Source organism: Monodelphis domestica, chromosome 1, assembly GCF_027887165.1.
Source record: "Monodelphis domestica isolate mMonDom1 chromosome 1, mMonDom1.pri, whole genome shotgun sequence".
In the NCBI taxonomy this organism is placed as follows: domain Eukaryota; kingdom Metazoa; phylum Chordata; class Mammalia; order Didelphimorphia; family Didelphidae; genus Monodelphis; species Monodelphis domestica.
Genome location: NC_077227.1, coordinates 136,817,930 through 136,838,987, shown reverse-complemented (window position 1 = coordinate 136,838,987; position 21,058 = coordinate 136,817,930).

Here is a 21,058-nt window from a genome sequence, read left to right as displayed (position 1 = left end):
AGCTAGATAACAGAAACAAGTCCAGATTCTCAAATGATTATTCTTAGAGATGATGTATTAAATATACAGAATACAACTTGATTTTCATAAGCCATGTTGACTTTGCAGAACTGAGACTAGAGAAGGAAAAATTATCTCATAAGTGGAGGTTTAAGAACTTGAAAAAGGAAAGAATTCGGGATGGAGGAAGGGAAAAAAGGATAGTATGTGTGGGAGGGATGGGACTGGGAGATTTGAGGAAATAGAAATGATAATCTCTTTTATATAAAAGATATATGCTGCCTTCTATGCTTCTCCTTCAATCTCAATTATTGCATTGATCATGGGTATAATAACTCTCTTTTCCCCACCTCAGGGATAAAAGGATGGTCTCTAGAAGAGGATAAGTCAATAGTCTCTCTCTCTCCTTCTCCTCTCTCCATCAAGACCTTTTTAAAAAACACTATTTTTTTTTGCTGTAGTGTCTGCACATAGTAGGTACTTTTTGAATGCTCATTCCCTTCCCTTCTTACCATAGAATTGTTATTTGTCACAGAATTCTTAAAATTTCATATTAGTAATTTCTATAGATTTCAAAAAATCAAACACTGGATAAGAAAGTCATATATAATTTTTCTTTTCTAAAATGCATAAAGATAAAAAACCTAAAAATCAAATCTTACTTTGGTTAATGTCCTGCTAGTATGTTTCTAATTGTATGAAACAAATCAACAACTTAAAGTTGCTGTGATAGAAATCAACTTACAATTCATGGTGCCAATAACCATAAAAGTGTATAATGAATAAGCATGAGAAAAATGTGTTTATTTCTCTTTAAATGTTTATTTTATTTGGGGAAAATCAATTTAATATGTGAAAGAGGTCTGTAAGAATGAACATTTTACTGATTCAGTTATTAATCTGTGATGTTTAGATAATTGGCTTAAAAATTAAAAGTGATCAAAATACATGTTTGGTAAGTATTGAGTATATGTAAAAATCATCCAGAAATACGTGTAAATATGTATGTACATATATGCAATCTAAAAATCCCATGTCTAATTTTGATTTGCAATGGATCTATTGCAATGTTAGATTTATATCTGTGAAATGCAAGAAGTCTTCCAATATTATTTTAACTGACAAATATTGTGGAGTCATCAACTGATAAGGGTAGGAGTTATGAATGCCATGCAAGTTGAAAATCATGGAGGCATGATTTCTATGTATGTGATTAACTCTAACATAATTTTAGCTTTTATATATGTGCATATATATGTGCATACAAATCATTGTTCTCTTTAAACTAAATTTGGAAATGATTAAAATTAAGTACCAACCAGCTCAGGAAATAGATGTATTAAAAAAAAAGTTAGTCGACCAGTTTAATTTGAAAAGTAAACCAAATGCAAGTGAAAATAATTTTTAATATAATTTTAATCCTCTCATTTGCATAATGTTTATATTTGTGTTTGCACACATATTCAAGTGAGTCTTCAATGGACTCAGCACATAATTTATATTACAATGAACATTAAAACTTAATTAATGACCCTTAATAACTGTAGCACAATGTATAAGGTAGATGGGATAATATTTTTAGGAAAGTATAAAATTTCATTTCTATATTTTAAAAACATTTGCATATTTAAATAATAAATTTTAATGGTTTTTTTTTCAGGAATCCTACATTTAATTTATTAATATTTTAAAATATTTGCATTAGAACAACTGCAAGTATATTGGAAGAAGACTTAAAAGAAGCCTTCATATTAATATTTGGAGTATAAGGAAATTTGCACCAACTTTGTTACCAAACCTAATATTCAGTAGACATTACTGTGGGACGAGACGTGTTTTTCTGAGAAGTCTGAATTCATTTATTTGCTTATTTCTACCTTCATTATTTTTAGTCAATCAAAATTTATTAATCACCTACTTTGTACAAGACATTTTACCAAGCACTGGAGATACAAAAAGAAGCAAAAGATAGTCTCTGCCCTTAAGGATCTTGCAGTCTAATGAGGAAACTTAGCAATAGTACACAATGAGGTCTTCCTCTTCATGGAAATAGGCAAGGGTCTATTTCAGGAATTTTTAGTGGTTCTTACATATAATTGATTAGAACTATAAGGACCTTTAAGGACATGGAGCCAAAACTTCTCACTTCATGTATTAGAAACCTAGACCAAGAGAAGGGAAGTGATTGCCCCAAATTAAACAAGTGGCAAGTAGCATGGCCAAGATATAAACCCATGATGCCAAAATAATCAGCTAAATCAAAGAAAAAATATTGGTCTAAACAACAAAACACCTGGTTGAGGAAACATTTAAGATCTGAACCAGCTGTCAGCATTCTGTAGACAAAGATACTAATGAGCTACTGAAAGGAATTTAGTTACTCTAACTTACAAGAGTTGTGGGAAAATGACTGAATTCAAAGTCAGAAGATTGGGTCTTGCTTTTGGTTCTGCCACTAATGAGTCATGTGACTTCAGATAAGTCATTTAGCCTCACTCACCTTCAGTTTTCTTACCTTCAAAATTAAAAAAATAATAATAATTTCTTATTCAGTGGAGTGACAGCATAAGAAGTTGAAAGTAAATACTCCAATCATGTAACTGGTTATTCAGTCTAGAAATCACCAATCCACTAGTCCAATTTTTCTTACTGAATTTTATCAACTTGAAAACTAAGTTGCTTGCACTTTTTTGTGATAGCAAAGAAGTAGAAGGAAAGTATGTGCCCACTGATTTGGGAATGACTGTAGAAATTACAGCAAATGAATGTAATGGGATATTATTGCACCATAAGAAATGATGAATATGGAGAAACTTGAAAAGACACACAAAGTGATGAAGAGTGAAGTTTACTAGCAGAATAATTTCTACAATTACCAGAAAAGCCAAAAGAAAACAAAACTATAAGACTTTAGAATTCTAATCATTTGCAATGACCAAACTTGAAGATGAATATGATGGTGAAATTTGCCTTCTCTCTCAGTAGAGGAAAATTTTCCATAGGTATAAAATGATAATACACTTTCATATGTAGATTATTTGTTGATCTTTCGTGCTCAGCTGTGCTGTGGAGGGGGTAATAAAAGAGTTATTTAAGAGAAAGCAAAATTAATAGTGGCACTGATGTTAAAAATGGAACAACAGTATTCCTCTACATAACACACTCTTCCAATTGGAGTAATTTATGAAAAGGCTAGGACTTTTTTAAAAATAAGTATTTCATATTGACCAGAAAGTTTTTCAGTGTTCTACATTAATTTTGCCTACTAGACAAAAGTTGTAAGGAATTTAAAGAGATTAGAATCAAATTTATGCTTATCTTTTGAAATGAAACACAATAATCCCCAGTTTGAGCATTTGGGCTGTTTGTATAGATTGCTACATTATCGCCTGAGCATTTACAACTGTAACCCTGTGTGAAAATAGACACATGAATGGCTTCAACACTATTATAGTCGGCCTGGTCAATAACGTTATATAAATGGGACCACCAGGACAGCGAAGTATACTAAGTAGCTAAAAACAGTATTAACATGAGATTTAGGAGAATGTCATAGATTATCAAAACAAGTCACCATATGATTATGTAAGAAATTCAATTAGTGAAATAAATGTTGGGAACAACAAAAATTATATTATTAAGAATAAACTAACAAAAATGTTGCTTTAAGGTTTTTAATGTGTTTTATATGCATTATCTCATTTAATCCTCACAACAACCTTGTGACTCCTATGATCTGCATTTTACAAATGAAAAAAATTGAGGTTAAGGGATATCTCAAAGTCTACACAACCGATAAATGTTAGAAGCTGGGGAATCCAGGTTTTCCTGATTCAAAGTCTGGTACTTATTCTTGGAGTCGATTCTTTCTTTTTCATTGAAAATGAACCAAACACAAATTCTTAACTATTACCCAACACTAATTTGAGAGATATTCTCTGAGAATTACTGTAGCCTACCAACAATAATGTGAAATGATCATGTAGAAATGATTTAACTGTAATCAACAATGAAAAAAGCCAAGACAACCCCAAGAAACTCATGATGAATAAGGTTTTCATCATCAATGAAGAAACTTTTGGGAGTCTGAAAGCAGATTGAAAAATACTATTTTTCACTTTATTTCCTTAATGAGATTTTTTCTTGTATAAGTGATATCTATCTTCTTTACCACATGATGAATGTGGAAATATGAATTGCATGATAGTGTGTATACATATAAACCAAATCATATTAACTACTATCTGAGGGAGTAAGAAGAGGTGGAAAAGAGGGAGAGAAGATAGGCCACAAAACATCAGAAATTGCTAATTAAACTTTGTATCTGTGTGTAATATGAAGAAGAAAAATATGATAAAATTTTAAAAGGAGAGAATTGCTGTAGCCTCCAAATTTATTCCCTCCTGACCAGTTAGTAAAAAGTCATCTAATCGCCCAACCTCATTTATAGATATAGGAACTGAGACTAAGACAGTTAAAGTGACTTGCCAAATATCATTCAGATAATAAATATAAAAGCTCATATTTGGAGACCCTCATTTCAGATATTTAGTTTTTGCTTCTTGTATTTTCCATTAGATTGTAAGTTCCTTGAGGGCAGCAACAGTCTTTTGCCCCTTTTTGTGTTCCTAGTGTTTATAAAAGAAGATAGTATGTATTTAATGAACTTTCTTTAAAAGGTTAATTGACTGAAAGATAAGGAAACCAAGACCCAGAATGTTTAAAGGGCAGGTAGTAAACTTCAGGGCTCATATTTGAACCTATCACCTGTTGTAGTAATATATATTTTAAATAGAATAAAATACAGAGTGAGGGATACAACATGTATTTGACACAAGATCCAGGAAAGAGAAGGACATTGAATCTTAGAGATGAAAAATTGCTTGCCTATGGTCACATCAGGTAGAAGTTTCAGAACCAGGATTTAAACTCAGATTGTGTCCTCAGATTGTGAATCTGAGTTCTTTTCACCCTTACCACACAGACTCCTGGAATCAGTCTATATGTAGACATTGAATTTGATGCAATCTAGTCCTAGAATTTACATATCTATATTTCAGGAAATTCAGGTGTCATCCATCTGAATGCCTCTTCAAAAATCATCACTCTTAAAATCCCAAGAATTACCATTTATCTTCATTCCCCCAAAGGAGAGAAATTTCTTTTAGAAAACAATTCTCATATAAATGATCAAGTTGTCCAGGTTTTTGATCCAGTTTGAATGTTAAAAGGATAGCAAACCACATTTGGGCAGTGTTTTGGAAGGGGCTAATAGAGGGAGAGTGTTTATATAGATAAAGGTAAAGATCAGTGAAGAAATAACTTGTCATTTTGATGGTACAGGATAAATCTAAATCTTGCCAGCTAAGAAGAAATGAGAATTGTCCTATTTTATCTACTTTGAGAAAGAACATTGATCAAATCTCTCTGATATATGGTCAGATCTCATCCATATTTGCTTTTGCTTGCATGGACAGGGCTTTTAGATGAGCATTTTGCAGCTTCCTGGATCTTGATGCCTCTTATTTTTTTCCCCAATAGGTAAGAGTGGGTATCAGCATCCAGGGACAAGAAATCCTTGAGAAGATAAAGAAGTATAGCAACTTTTTAACCATCAGGTCAATGGTGCTCATAAGTTAAAAGGAGAGAAGAAAAAAGAATCCTTATATTTCCTAATTTCTTTATTTGAGATAGCAATTAAAACAAAACTAAAACCCAGATATTTTTTAAAGCACCAAACAAGGAGCATATCATTGTGGGGTCTTTATGGTTAAACCATTCAACTATTGGCTGAATGAACCCTGATGTTTTAGTCTGAACTCTAGCACAGAAGTAAATTGTGTGCTTGACTCTAACAATGTTCTAAGATATAAGGCCATTTGACTGAGGTCATACTTAAGATAATAAAACTCTTTTTGATGAGGTTCATTTACATATTTGTTTTCCTTGCCCCAGTTCCATTTTTTTTGAGTGTAGATTTAGTGCAGTTGTTTACAGTGGTGGAATTTTTATGATCCTGGGTCATGCATGAGAATATTTACAATGTCAGGGATAAATGTGACCCCTATTTAAGCAGTGTATCCTGTTTCTAAATGAGATCTAAACCACATTTATGATTTTAATACATTTACAAAGCACTTAATAAATGTTTATTTTCTGAAATAAGAAATATATAAACAACTCTTGCATCTTTGAGACAGTGAACAGGCTTATTGTCTCCATGCCCACATTAGCATTGTAGATGCATATTCATTTGTCAATACCCTTATCTTTGAAAGGAAATTCAGTCCTTATAGGATTTCTGTATTTCCTCTCCAGTTTGAAACCTTTTGAAAACAGAAGAGAGAACAAATAATATTGTAAATAATGCCTTGATTAGAAAGTATGGTGTGAGGAAATGGTAAAAGGATTCAGAATAATTTCAAAGATATCAAATTTCTCAATATTTTCATTACCCATTGCCAGATAATGGCAATGCTACTTACTAAGACTATAAATGATAACAAATATGTTTAGATAGGTGTGTGAATCAACTGGGAGGAGAGGAAGTCCAACACTCATCCCTTTGCAAGTGGATTCCACAGATAACTTGGTGAGGAAGGCATATGGGAAAGATCTCTTGAAACATAACAGGGAGATGTAACACATATGTATGGCAATTACATGAGAAAGCCATTAATAATGTTGTTTCTAATATCCTCTAAAAGGGTGACCCACCCCTAACTACATATTTATACATATTTACTTGATAATCAATAAAGGAAAATGGCTGCATTATTTTGATTAAAATATCAACCCTTGATGTTACAATAAAATGAAATTTAAGAAGCTAGAAAAGGGGAGATAGCAGCTCCTGCTACCCTACAGCCTATGATATATGATATTTTCAGGCTGCTAGGAGAGCAGACACATTAAGAAAATAGTGCTAATGATATTAAAGTACTTTACAAGGCTTGTTACTAAGAGCTGACAAACCTGTCAAGTGTATAATGTAGGAGGCTATCGTAACATTCTCAGAAAACCATACCTCTACCCCATTTCACTGCAATCTCCTAATAATGGAGCTGCTATAAATTCTAGCCAGCAATGGGACAGAGCCATGGCTTCTCACCCCAATGTGAAGACATGATAAATATAAAAGAAAATGGCTGTCAGTTTTGGCGCCCGAACCTTATTACAAAGTCTTAATCTTACTGGCCTCAGCACCTTTTATCACCGCCTTGTTATGAGCTGATGGCTTTTTTATTTGCTGGGAGATGGAGGATGTGTCATTTGATGTCCTTTTATGTAGCCACTGCTCTGTCCTCTCATGAAAAAAAAATTTTATATGTTTATTACAGTAACCGATTAAATGCAAGACTCATGCTCTTGGTACAGGTACTTTGCTCGGAGGATTTAACAGGGACTGTGTTTAAATAAGCCATTAAGAGTATTTATGTGAATGAGCTTCAAATAGGAAATTAATTTTTTCTGCTCTTGAAATGTATTTGTAATATTCATTGTTTATGATCATTATTGTTGTTATTATTATTGGTCATTCTTCTTCCAAGGTCAGACAGAAACCCCTGGCCTTGCTTTTATTCTTTCTTTAAACACCAAGCTTTGAGGAAGGAGGTCCTGTAAACAAAGCCTGGCTCAAACTCTGCTCGGGTTCAATCAGTTTGATCCTTAAGATGAGATAAATCGCAATTATCTAAATATTATTCTGAAATCTCACAGCTGACTTCCCATCTTCTTCATTTATGGCAAATAAGAGCCTGAACTTCACTTGAAACAATGACCCTGACAGAACCTCTATCCCCCGGAACTGCAGCAAAGTGCTGGCATCAGGTACTTAACGAAACATGACATTGATGGGTTGGTTTCAAGCTGTGGCCAGAGACTCCATCACTAGATCTTATACTCAATTTGTGTCCATAAAAAAAGGATGGCCTAGTGGGTTGACACAGAGAGTTTTACCCTTTCTGTTGTGTTTGCCAGCTGTGAACCTGACTCAGAGAGAAGGAAATAAGTAATTTCCAGGACATTATTCAGTGGTTGGGCCTGCTCTGCATGTGAGTCTATGCCCCTTGTGTACATTTCTAAAGCTGAATATCCACCTAAGGCCATTGAGTCTTGGTGTCAAAGGCCAAGTGTGCCACAGAGATTTGTTTCTCTATTACTTGTAAGAAAAGAGCAAAGTTTAGTCACACAACTAGCCACTCTTCATATTTCCAAATCTCTGCAATATGATTTCCCCTACACAAAACCAGAAAAACTGTTTTAAAAAATAAAATTTCATTCAGATTGTTTTATGTGAGTAAAAAATAATTTGTATACTAGCAAATGCTTGTACTAATATTTGCATTGAAAGACTTTGTTCTTTTTCTAATTGAACAAATTAAACAATTGTTTTGTCTTCAGGACTGTCATTACTTATAGCCACAGATCCATTTCCCCCATCATTCTCATGCTCTTGGAATAGGTACTTTGCTCGTAGGATTTAACAGGGACTGTCTTTAAACCAAGTATGAGAAATTATGTGATATTAAATTAAGGTTCATTGCTCAAAATACCACGGGGGGAAATATGGAAAATCCTTTTTTCCCCTCTGAAAAGGTGAGTTTTTCTTCCTCTTATAAACTACTAGCCAAATGGCTGAAACTACAGAGTTAAAATCTCCCTCTGAGTCCTTTTAACACCTTGACTTTTAACTTGCAGTCTTTTACTGATGTGGTTCATGTGCTTAAAATGCAGCCTTTGGGATGAGTGGGCTTTGGAACATCCCCTTGTGTGATTGTTACAGTAATAAGCCATTCGTGATTTGCCACTACACAAGAAAAAAACAAGCTGATGAAAAACCCAATACATTGGAAAAGGCAAATTGCTTGTCTGGAAATTTAATTAAAAAAGAAATGGCCCTCCCCGTATGAAGGTTGGCAGTCCCTATCACCATCCTCCTTTCACTCCTCCTCTTCCCTCCCCTCCCCAAGAACAAAAAGGACTTGCTAGTAAAATCCACTTATGATGCATATTAATAGGAAAAAAGCAGCCAATCAAGAAGCTTCCTAGACTCCTTGATCCCAAAGAATTAGAGAGGAGGGTAATGGACTAGGCAGCCTGGGTTTCCTCAGCCCCTCTCCTCCACTTTCTCACTCTTCTGAAGACACCCCTCTGCTTGCAGTAGGAGCTATTAGTTTTACATTTCTAATCCTGTTTCGGATCTGATTAAACTCTAAGAAAATACATAATGAAGGCAGATGACTTTAGCTCCCAATCACAGATGCCCATGCATTTTGCATGTTTCTGTTAGTTCCTTGGCAATTGCATAGCTTGAATGAAAACCTTGGCTGAAGGTTATCCATTGACACCCAGTGTGATGCTGGAATGTCAGACCCTCCTGAATAAACGGTTGACATGAGATCCTCTCTCTAAGTGCATCCTCCGAAAACCACCATTGCCCTTTGCTGAGGAAAGTTAACATCAGAAAGTGAGGCCTGCCTCTGACCAAATGGGAATGACATTGCAGATTAAGGGCTCTTTAAATTATGCATTTAGTTCAGACTCCTGGGGAGAGAGTACTCTAGACAAAGTGATGGCAGCAGGCTTAATCTGTATGGAGTTGTGAAAACCAAAAGATGTTTTCAGAAAAACTTTTTTGCAGATGTAAAGAGGGCTAGAGTTATAAATGCATGGGAACTTATATTGTTGCTATATGTGTTATCCAGGAATTGGAAGGAAAAGGTGAGAAGGAAAATGAACTAAAAAAAAAAAAGACATATGTTTCTAGTGTTTGTTTTTTACATCTGTTTAACATCTGCATAGAATGGAAGAATTGGGAACTTGCTTTCTCTCAACATTAAGCTCTATAAAAACTTTACTTTTATAGGCTCTCTAACTTACCAGACAATACAAGCTCATGCAGTATGTGGTTACTTGGCAATCAACCTTTGTCAAAATTATCCATCTACAAGTCACTGTTTTCAATGTACCAGTTTACTAGGTAGAAGAATGAAGGTTTGGTGTACTGTTAAAAAAATACTTATTAAGCTGTCAATGTTTTCCTAGCTGATTGTTTATTCCCTTTAAATTTTTAACATATTTTACTAACTTACTTTTATATAACACCTTTGGATTTTCAAACTACTTTCAAGCACAACCATGTGAGTTTAGTATAATATATGTCATTTTCCACATTTTACAGATAAAGAAACTGAGGCTTAAAAAGGTACAAAAGTTACAACTGAAATCAAGATCCATCCTGGCTCCAAATTTAATACTCTTGTTAATAATAATGTCTAGTATTTATATATTGTTTTAGATTGGCAAAGCACTTTACAAATATCTAATTTGATCTTTACAAGAACCCTATGAGCTAAGTGCTGTAAAATTATTACCTTCATTTTACAGATGAGGAAAATGAGGTAGAGTCACATAGCTAGTAAATAAATGTCTGAGATTGGTTTGTACTCAGGTCTTCCCTAGACTTTGGGCCTCCTAATTACCACTCTATTATGATGTCTTTTTTCATTACATTTCTCTAGTCGTATTCATGCTCAAGTGATATTAAGGAACAAACTTTCCATCTCACTAACTATTCTTTTCAATGATTTTTGTTTTATTCATTTATTCATTTTTATTTCATTTATTCATTTGTTTTATTCATTTATTCATCTTAATTCATATCTCAGAACTTTTTTTTCTTAAGATACGAATCATACAATGAAAAACATGGTCTGGATGATATCTTTTCTTTTATGAATCAAAAGGACATTAGAGAAGTAAGAGACATCTGTGAACATATAGACCTACCCTCTCATTTAATAAATCAAGTGAGCAAGCAAGCATTTATTTAATACCTTCTAAGACCCACAGAGAGTGTAAGTTATCTAAGGTCACATAGTAAAATCCCAAATGATAAACTTTAATATATTTTTTATTATTTTCTTTTAATTATTTGGTGGAAACTTCCATTCACAGGAATTAATAAAATAAGGTATTGCAAAGAAAAATGCTAAATAGTCTGTTTTAGGTATATTTATGTAAAGAACATTCCCTCCCCCAGTCACAGGGCCATTGTTACAAGAGGAACCTTGATACAGTGGAATGAACCCAACATTTTAAGTAAAATTTTCAAGTCCCATCTTGGGTCCTTTCTGGTTATGTGGCCATGGACAACGGACAAACTCTCTTACTCACATTTTCCATGTATATATCAATGCAGTCTTCATAGGAAATGATAAAGTTAACTGAAGTAGCCTTTATAAAAAACAAAACAAGGGGAGGAGAGAGAGAGGAGTCATAGTCTCCCCAAAGAGAAGATAGAGATAATTAGCAGCACTCATGCCTAGAGATAATCAAAGGCCAGGCCATCCAAGTGGCTATGAAAGGGAATAAGGATCAGTGTAGTAGAGAACTTTGTATATATAAATTTAATTTAATTTTAATTTTTATTATATTTATTTCTTTAATTTTATATTTATATGTTTATATTTATATTATAATTAATTAAATTGATTTAATTTAAATATGTACATATATTTAAACCCTTACTTTTTGTCTTAGTAACAACTCAAAGATAGAAGGGCAATGTCTAGGCAAAAGGGTTAAGTATCTTACCCAGTGTCATACTGCTAGGAAGTGACTGAGGCCAAACCTAGGTCCCCCAACTCCAGACTTGGCATTCTAACCATTTAGCTCCTAGCTGCCCCTGAGAACCCTTTGTATTAAGGAAAAATGTGTATCTATCCATTCACTGGGTACTCCAAGTCTATAGATAAACTAAGATCCACCAAATGGGAGAATTCCTTGACATATCCCAGAAAATGTAGGATACTAATTCCTCATTATAAAAATACTTGTATTTGAAACTGCTCTACAATTTTTGTAAGTTTTAGTAAAACCTATGCTATATCTTTTTTATTGTTGTGAAAATGAACTAATATATGTATTTTTAAACCTTCGAGAACCATATAAATGGTTTTCAGGACTCCAAAGGACTCTTGATGAAAAAAGCTAGCCACTTCTATAGCCACTTTTATTTCCTACATGAATTTTTCTCTAATGTACAGAATATGCCTTGTTTCACAACACGATAAACATGGAAATATGTATTTTTTATAATACATGAATAGCAAATTTCATATTACCTGCCATATTGGGGAAGGGGAAGGGTTCGGGAGACACAGAGAGAACATGGATTGCAATATGTCAGAAAATGATTATGGAAAATTGTATCAACATGTAATCTGGAAAAAAATTTACAATAAAAAGAGACATATAAAGGGCAGCTATTATCATTACAAGTACAAGTATGACCCTGGGCAAACTTCTTAGATTCAGTGTCCTCATTTTAAGACTAAGGCTTTATGGTAGATTATCTCTAAACTCTCTTTGTACTCCAAATTCTATGATCCCATAGATGATCATGGTTATATCATTATATCTTTCTCTACTTCAATTTTCTCATCAGTAATAAAGGAAGAATAAAATGATAATATCCACATTATTTTACTCAGAGTTGATGTGAATTTTTTAATTAGTCTTATAAATTTATTGGTGCACAGAGCTTCCATGGAGGCACTTCTCGTACCAATAGATAACTGGCATTTTCTTTGTAATTTATAGAGTTAACAAGCAAGACATATTTAATTTAATTTATTATTTATTTATTTTTTAATTTAATTTAATTTCAATTAAATTTAACTTAATATATACCTTAATATAATATATACCTTTAATATATACCTATATCTTTAATATCATTTTCTTAAATGATGCCTTCTCTACTGTGATGAGGAAAAGGAGCATGGGAAATACCTGGGAATTTTAATTTAATGTTAATTCAATAAGAATGAAAGTCATCTAGGTCAATGATTTCCAAACACTTTTTTCAATAACACATCTTGGGCAGTAAAAATTTTAAACATGAGTCCTCAATATGTATATATTTACTTATTTAGAAATTGTATATATGCACTATTGCTCTAATAATTATGTGTATTTTAAAAGATAAAAATTTAGTAATTTAAAAAACATCCACATTGCTGTGCTATTGTGAGGATCAAAAGACATGGTAAGTGCTTTTACAAATTTGAAAGTGCTATATAAATGCTAGCTGCTTAATTTATTATTATTCATTTTAAGTTATCTTATCCTCCCACACAGTCTTTCTATTCTCTAGGCTAAACCCTCAGAGTTTCTTCATCTTTCAATGCTGCTTGCTCTCCTATGGATGCTTTCCTGCTGATCAGCATATTTGCTAAAATGTGATAACTGATACTGAGCACAATATACCTCTTGTGATCTGATAGGAGCAAAGGACAGCATATATCAGATCTGATCTGACCACACAAAAGCCAGAAGAACTCTCTTGCCAGTCTTGAATCAGGAAAGTCAGAACATAAGAAACCACACCTTAGTGGAGACTTCCAGAAAGCTAGCATGGAAGAAGACAGAGGTAGTGGGTTCTAGAAATGAAGAAGATCCTATACAAGGGCATAGAACTGAGACTGAAAATGAAATTCAAGAATAGTTAGTAAGTATGCTAATGGTTAGACACAGATTGCATGAAGTGACTATACAATAATAAACACAACATACTATGTTTCAAGCATTTCTTCTTTAATCGGCTAAAATAAATCACTTCTTAGATTTCATTTTATTAGATTCAGCCCAATATTGTCTTATTCATCTAAAACTCTCTGGATCCAATTGTAAGCTATCCATCTCATCTTTGTGCCAAAAGGAAATCGGATAAGCATGATCTATGCCTACATGCAAATTATGGACAAAACTTGGAAACAGCTCAAGGCTTTTTACATAAACACAGATTGAGGGGGGCACTGGAGGCCATTTTGCAATTGACATTGAACCATTATTGACTACTTTTTTGGGTCTAGACACTCAATCAGTCTTGGATTCACTTTATTATACTATTGTCTTGCCCATATCTTTCCATTTTTTCCACCAGAAAAGCATTACTTTATCTAATACTGTGCTAAAGTCATATACATTCCATTTAAACACTTCCTCGAGCAACCTATAAAAAAGTAAAATATAATTTATGCAAAATGGCCTGTTCTTGATGAACTCATGCTAACTCTTTGTGATCGCTGCTTCCTTTTCTGGACTCTCATTAACTATTCTTTCAATAATACATTCTGAAATCTTGCCAACCATCAAAGTCAACATCATTGACCTATGTTTTATGGACTCTATTATGTTCCCTTTTTTTTCAAAAATAATACCTTTTTTTATAGCTCTGTAGTATGTTTCCTGTTCTTCATGATATTTCAAAATTAACTATTGACAACAGCTCAGCAATCACATATTCCAGTTCTTTCAATATGCAAGAATATAATATATCTGGACCAAGTTACTTGGGCTCATCAAAAGCAGTTTGACACTCCCTTAGTGACTCCCTATTGGTCTTGTGTGTCAATATACAATTAGCCATTAAAGTTAGCATATGACATAGGAAGGGCATTCCTAATTAAGGATTTAAAAATAAAATGATGAGAAAAGAAAGAAAACAGGTTAAATCAGGTAGTTATAGAAAGGGAATCATTTGTAGATCTGGATCATTAGATGGGGGAATTGGAAATAGGGTTAGGAGTGACATTGGGATAGAAGTTCAATAGGATAATGGTATCAGGAAATGATAGGCACAGTGAGTACTGCAGATGATTTGGGGGAGGGGAATGACATCATCATCATTATCATCATAACTAGTTTTTATGTAGTACTTTAAGGTTTGCTAAATATTTTACATATTATCTCATTTGATCCTCACAACTCTATGAAGTAGGTGTTGTTATTATTCTCATTTGACAGATGAGAAAATTGAAGTTGAAAGGTTAAATGACTCACCCAGGGTCACACAGTTAGTGTGTGTCTGAGGCAGGATTCAAATTCACGTCTACCAGAATACTAAACCAACTCTCTAGTCACTGTATGATCTAATTGCCTTTAGGTAACTTTTCCTGAAGAACTGTTTCTGTCTTTGACTATGACAGAAGTGGGTCTTAATATACCATAATCTCATTGCTCTTGACACTTGATATATGTTCCTTGGGTTACCATCCTAAATTTCTAACCCTTTCTGTTCAGGATCCTCATTAGGATTACTGATGTCCATCTTCCCAAACTACTTATCTAGTTTCTCAAAATGACCTGGTCATCCAGATTGCTAGGCTAATTTCCAAGTTGTCTTCGGGATTTTTGACAAACTGCCTTCTCTTGCTCCCTAGTATTTGTATCTTTCTGATTTCTAAATATCTTCCTGATTTCAATTCAAATCAACAAACACTGAAGTGTCAAAGGTACTGTGCTAAGTGCTGGACATATAAAACCAAAATAAAGCATTCCCTCTCTCAAGGAGTTTGCAAGTGGGATGGGGAGAGGAGGGGAAGAGAGAGGTTATGTAGAAGGAATACAACATAAACAACAATAAATAAATAAAGACTAAGACTCAGCCAAAATTTCCACTGACTACACTGAAGCAGATATGAAAAAAGATATGACTTCTTTGAGAATTAAATAAGCAATAAATAAAATCCTTTTGGAAGACCTAAAAAGATAAAATTAGAAGATTTTTAAAAAATAATGAATATAGCTCAGCCGAAATTAAGTTCCTTGAGGGCAAGGGACCATTTCATTTTTGTCTTTGCATGTCAAACATCTAACACAAAGCAGGTGCTTAATAAATGCTCATTAATTTGAATTAAAAGGACAATATAAAATATAACCTAAATTAATGAATATTTCATTTTGCTGCAGATCAGAATTATGTGGATTACCTCCACTTAGCTCAAATTAATCTGAAAACTGTCAAATCTCCCTTTGCTGCTATGCTATAAAATATAATCAAAGCCTAAAAAGTGACTGGCTATGTGGCTGGATGTAGGATAAGAACCCCAAGGAGCCTGGAGAGCATGCAGATAAGGATTTTATGAAAGAACAAGGTATGTTAAGCCTAGATGAGAGATTTAAGAGAAACATGAGATGTCTTCAAGTATTGGATGAACTGTCAAGTGAAAGAGGAATGAGACTTGTTCCACCAGTCCCTAGAGGATAAAAATAGAAGTAAATGGATTGTGCAGAAGCAGAATTAGGCTTGATATAAGGAAAAACTTTTGAACAATTAGAACTGTCCAAAAATGGAATGGGCTGCCTCCAGATATAATAGATTTCCCCTCACAGAAGGTCTTCAAGTGAACACTGGATGACCACTAATCGGGATGTTATAGAGGATATTTTTGTTAAAGTATGGATTGAACTAGATGACTTAAGAGGTCTTTTTTCAACCCTGAGAAATTCACCTGATTGGTGTAATGCCAGTCAGGGCAATTTAATGAGACTAGATCAATAAGGACTGAGTCAGCATTATCTAATTTGACTTCTCTCATATTGTAATGATTACTGATTCTGTGAAAAGATGAAGAATTATCACAAAGAAGGAAAAGGAATTGATCACAGTAATAGATCATATATACATATGTATTTATATATTATATATATATATATATAAATTTGTGATCTGCCCACCCTCTTAAGGGAACAATTTGAGTGAAATACTATAAAGAATGATGAAAAGAAAAAATGCAAGTGCTTAGTCTCATATAAATGAGGATGGGAGAGGAAAAGTTGGTGGCAGGACAGCTAAGTATATGCAAAAGGTTAACAGATAGGCATCTCAGCTAGCTCTAGCCAACATAATCAACGCCGTTTAGTGTGGCCAACCACCAAGTCAAGGTGAGATCACCTGAAGAAATGGGATTATGACTTTGACTTTAAGCTAGTAGGACCATAATCTTGTTTTCTGTCTCCACTTAATCCTACAGTTTTCTTCAGCAATCTTGTTTTCAGAATATTCTTCAGCAATCTGGGTCCTTGTCTAGTGACACATGAGCTATTTGACTACACAGTAATTCTCCTAGTTAAGTGTAGTCCATTTTCCCAATGAGCAATGGTCTCTGTATCAGAGAAGAACAGGAAAATGAAGTTCTGGGAACTTTGTTCTTCTACTTATCTAATCCTTTGGGCTGGGTATCAAGGACAAAGTTTACTGGTCTTGGATGTTCATATCATTAAGGGCATAACAGATACAATTCTCCCTGATTTTTTTAAAGTAAATGATTCAGTAATATTGTAATAGGTTTTGAGTGATAATATATGTATAATCCAGTTAAACTGCTTGTCAGCTCCAGAATGGGCGAGAGAAAAGGGAAGGGAGACAAGAATCATGTAACCATGAGAAAAAATTAAAAAAAAATTAAAAAATAAATCATAAATAAACAAAATGATTCAGGACCCTAGAAGAAGAGGTTGACATCCAGGTTAACCTCTGCTGATTCTTTTCAGAAATTTCTAGAGAAGGAAAGTTACAAAGTCATGTAGTCTGTTTTTTATTTTAGGAAAGATAGTTCAGCAAAACTAAAGGGACTTGCTCAGTGTCATCAAACTGGTAAATGACAAAGCCAAGGACTTACTTAAACCCCCTTGTCCATCTTTCCATGACTCCATGCTGCCTCACTATGCTTTAGATTCAAGATTTAGGAATAGAGAGATCTCTTGGGAGAGTAGATAATCTCTGATGATCTGGGACCTGAAGGAATATTAGGGCTCTCCTTTTTTTTTTCCTTTTTCATCTCACAAAACCTTGACATTATTTCTTTTTCTCCTTTACTCCAGTCTCTAATGAAGAGGTAAACTTTCTCTTTGCTAAAGCCAAACCCTCTACATTTGTCGTTGATCCCATCTCATCCCATATTCGCAGATTATCCCAATACCATCTCCTTTCTCTCTAAACTTCAATCTCACTTTACCAACTGATTCCTTTGTTCCTGCCTACATACGATTCCTGAGAATCTCCCAACTGTAAAAGAAATCCTTGATATACACAATCACCCTTATGACCTATCTTCTATATCCTTCCTCTGTTTCTCAGTGAAACTTTGCAAAAGCTGTTATTTGATGTCTTCAGTGCTTGTTTTCATATCCTCTTCTAAATCTTATGCAATCGGTATTTTGACTTCATCACTCAACTGAAACAGCTCTACAAGGTTATTTGTGGTTATTCAATCGCCAGATCTGGTGCTCTTTTCTTCTTTCTCTCTGCGCAGTATTTGACCCTATTGGCTACCACTTGTTCCTGGTTACTCTCTTCTCTTAGTTTTTGTGACGCTGCTACTTTATGATTTCTTCCTACTTCTGACCAGTCATTCCCTGTCTCCCTTGCTAGATCATCATCCATAAAATGCCCACTAACTGTTCATGTACCTGAAGGTTCTGTCCTGGGTCCTCTTTTCTTTGTCCCTATCTCTAGCTTAGTGATAGCATCAATGCTCATCTCTTTAATTGTAATCTATATTCAGATGATTCCTAGATCTATATAATTTAGCCCTATTTCACATGAGTGCCAGTTAGAAAACCTTATTATCATCTTTGAGTCCTTACTCTCATTCACCCCAACATGCTCAATTAGATGCCAAATAATGTCATTTCCACCTCAACATTGTTACTTGCCTACCAATCCTTCTCTCTATCCATATAGCCAGCACCCTATTTAATTAATAGATTCTCATCACCTCTTGCCCCTACTATTGTCACAGACTTCTGATTTTCTTGCCTCAAATCTACCTATACTCTAAACCATCTTTTACTTTAGCACTCAAATTCATCTTTTACTTTAGTACCAGAGTGATTTTCCTAAAGCTCAAGTCCGATTGTATTATTTTCTTTGCTCAACAAACTCTAACTATTCACTATTACCTTTAAAATCAAATATACACTCTTCTGCTTGTTATTTCAAGCACTCCATAGCTGGCTCTATCCCACATTTTCTGATGTATTACTTTATTACATTACCTCCTTCCAGATACTCCAAAGATTAACCACACTGCCATTCTTGCTATTCCTCACTAACCATACTCCATCTCTAATTCCCATGCCTTTTCCCCAGGTATTTCCGATGCCTAGAATGTGCTCCCTTCTTTCCTCTGATTCTTAGAATACCCGCTTTCTTTCAGGATTCAGATCAAGTTCCATTTTCTAACCCTGATCTATCACTCCCTCATTACTAATATTTTTCCACCCAAGGCAAGCATTGATCAGTTGTTGCTATTATTGTTTTTAATGTTTTTAATGTGCCTAGTTATATGCTCATTTTCTCCCCACCCCTAATAGAATGTACATTTCCATTTTTTTTCTTTGTATGTCTACTATATAGTTCAGTACCTGGAACACAGAAGAAGCTCAATAAATGCTTGCTGGTTGATTGATTTCTCCTTATAAAGAGGACTTTGTGGACAAGTGAGAAGAGTGTTGGATTGACTGCATTAGTCCAGGGAAGGGGGAAGATGCAAAATGTAAAACCTCACAGTACTATAAAAATAAGACTAATTACCAACTCTTTATATGCACATTGTGGTATGAGTGCTAATACATCTGGGACCAACTCTTCCCAGGGATGTTCATACCAAATAACGACCTGACGGTGCTAGAAATTGATCTGGCAAGGTTAGTTCATTTTTTTAAAATAAAACCCTTACCTTCTGTCTTAGAATCAGTACTGTTTATTGGTTCTAAGGCAGAAGAGTGGTAAGGACTTGGCAATGGGGGATAAGTGACTTGTCCAGGGTCACATGCCTAGGAAGTATCTGAGGCCAGATTTGAACCAGGACTTCCCATCTCTGGACCTGGCTCTCAATCCACTGAGCCACCCAGCTGCCCCCTAGTTCATTTTTTAAAAATAGCTTATTTCAGATTCTTCCCCCAGCGGTTCATCAGAAATATTATTGAACTCATGAAAGGATCCCTTCCACTTTGCCCACCACGGATAGCCTTTAAAGGAAGACATGGCCAAATGAAATATCTGTCCAATAAAGAATAAAAAGGAAAACTCTCCCTTCTCAGACCTTTTTGGAGTTCCTGTGAATATAGTGCCAAGAGTTTAATTTCTACAAAATCCCCATTCATTGTATCACTGCAGATAAGAAGGGAAGGAAGACTGAGGCCATAGACTGGCCTGCTCCCAGTGCTATTGGTTTTCTTTCTCAAAGCCCTGGAATGGTTCTGGAAGATGATACTTCCCTCTGAAGCTTGGCTCAACTGTTGGTGGGAAATGAAGCCCTGAGCCTTTAATTTTATTGCCTTCAATTGAGGCATTTGCTGGCAAAGAATTTTTCTGCCATTTCTGAGCCCATGGGGGATGTTAAGTGAAGCAAGGATGTCATGTCTCAACTGGACTGGGGAGTCTGGGCCCCGAGCAGAGGAGCCCACATATACAGGAGATTAGCAGGCACCTGTTTCTGTTGGGTTCTAATCCTGAGGATTATTAAAACAGTGGAATTAATCTGGGTGAGACAAACAGGTGTGTTGGAATATAAAATCAAAGAGAAACCAGGGAAGCCAACGGGGCAAACAAGTAAACACAGGCAAAAAAACCACAGAGCAGAGAGGCAATAAATCCACAGGTTTTAACTAAAAAGCATGTCTAGAGATTGATTTGAGGTAAAGTTATAAGGCAAGCAGCAACATGGCTGTGTTGCTTCCTTCCCACGAATATACACATACAAACTCAGAATAAGGTGATGGAAGTCTAGAGGAAGGAAGAAGAAGAAGTTGGAGAAGGGCAGAGAGAATACAGAATGGACTAGATGGCCACTGAGCGGAGCCCTAACTTGGGCAAAATGACTGGGTCTTTGGCCCAGAGCACCTTGACCCTTATAGGCTTTAGTCAGCTAAAAACAACAGGTCTTAGCAATCAGAAGGAATAAGTAGTGAAAATAAAAACTTTCACATGGATAGATAATGCTTCCTTCCCTCTGTACCCTCATCTCCACTGATGGTGGCTCCCTTCGCCAGACTCCTAGTAGCCAAGGGTTGCTTCCTTCACTACCTACCTCCTACCCCTGAATGAATTGAGTGTTCATTTTTTGAAGCCTGCCCTGGGTGCAAAAAATTACTGGTGTTGCCTCTACTATTGAGAATACTTCCAACACCATGATTCTGCAATATTTCAAGACCCAGGATCTCTAATTTCAATGAGCCTATGAGAAGAATCCCCTCCAAATTA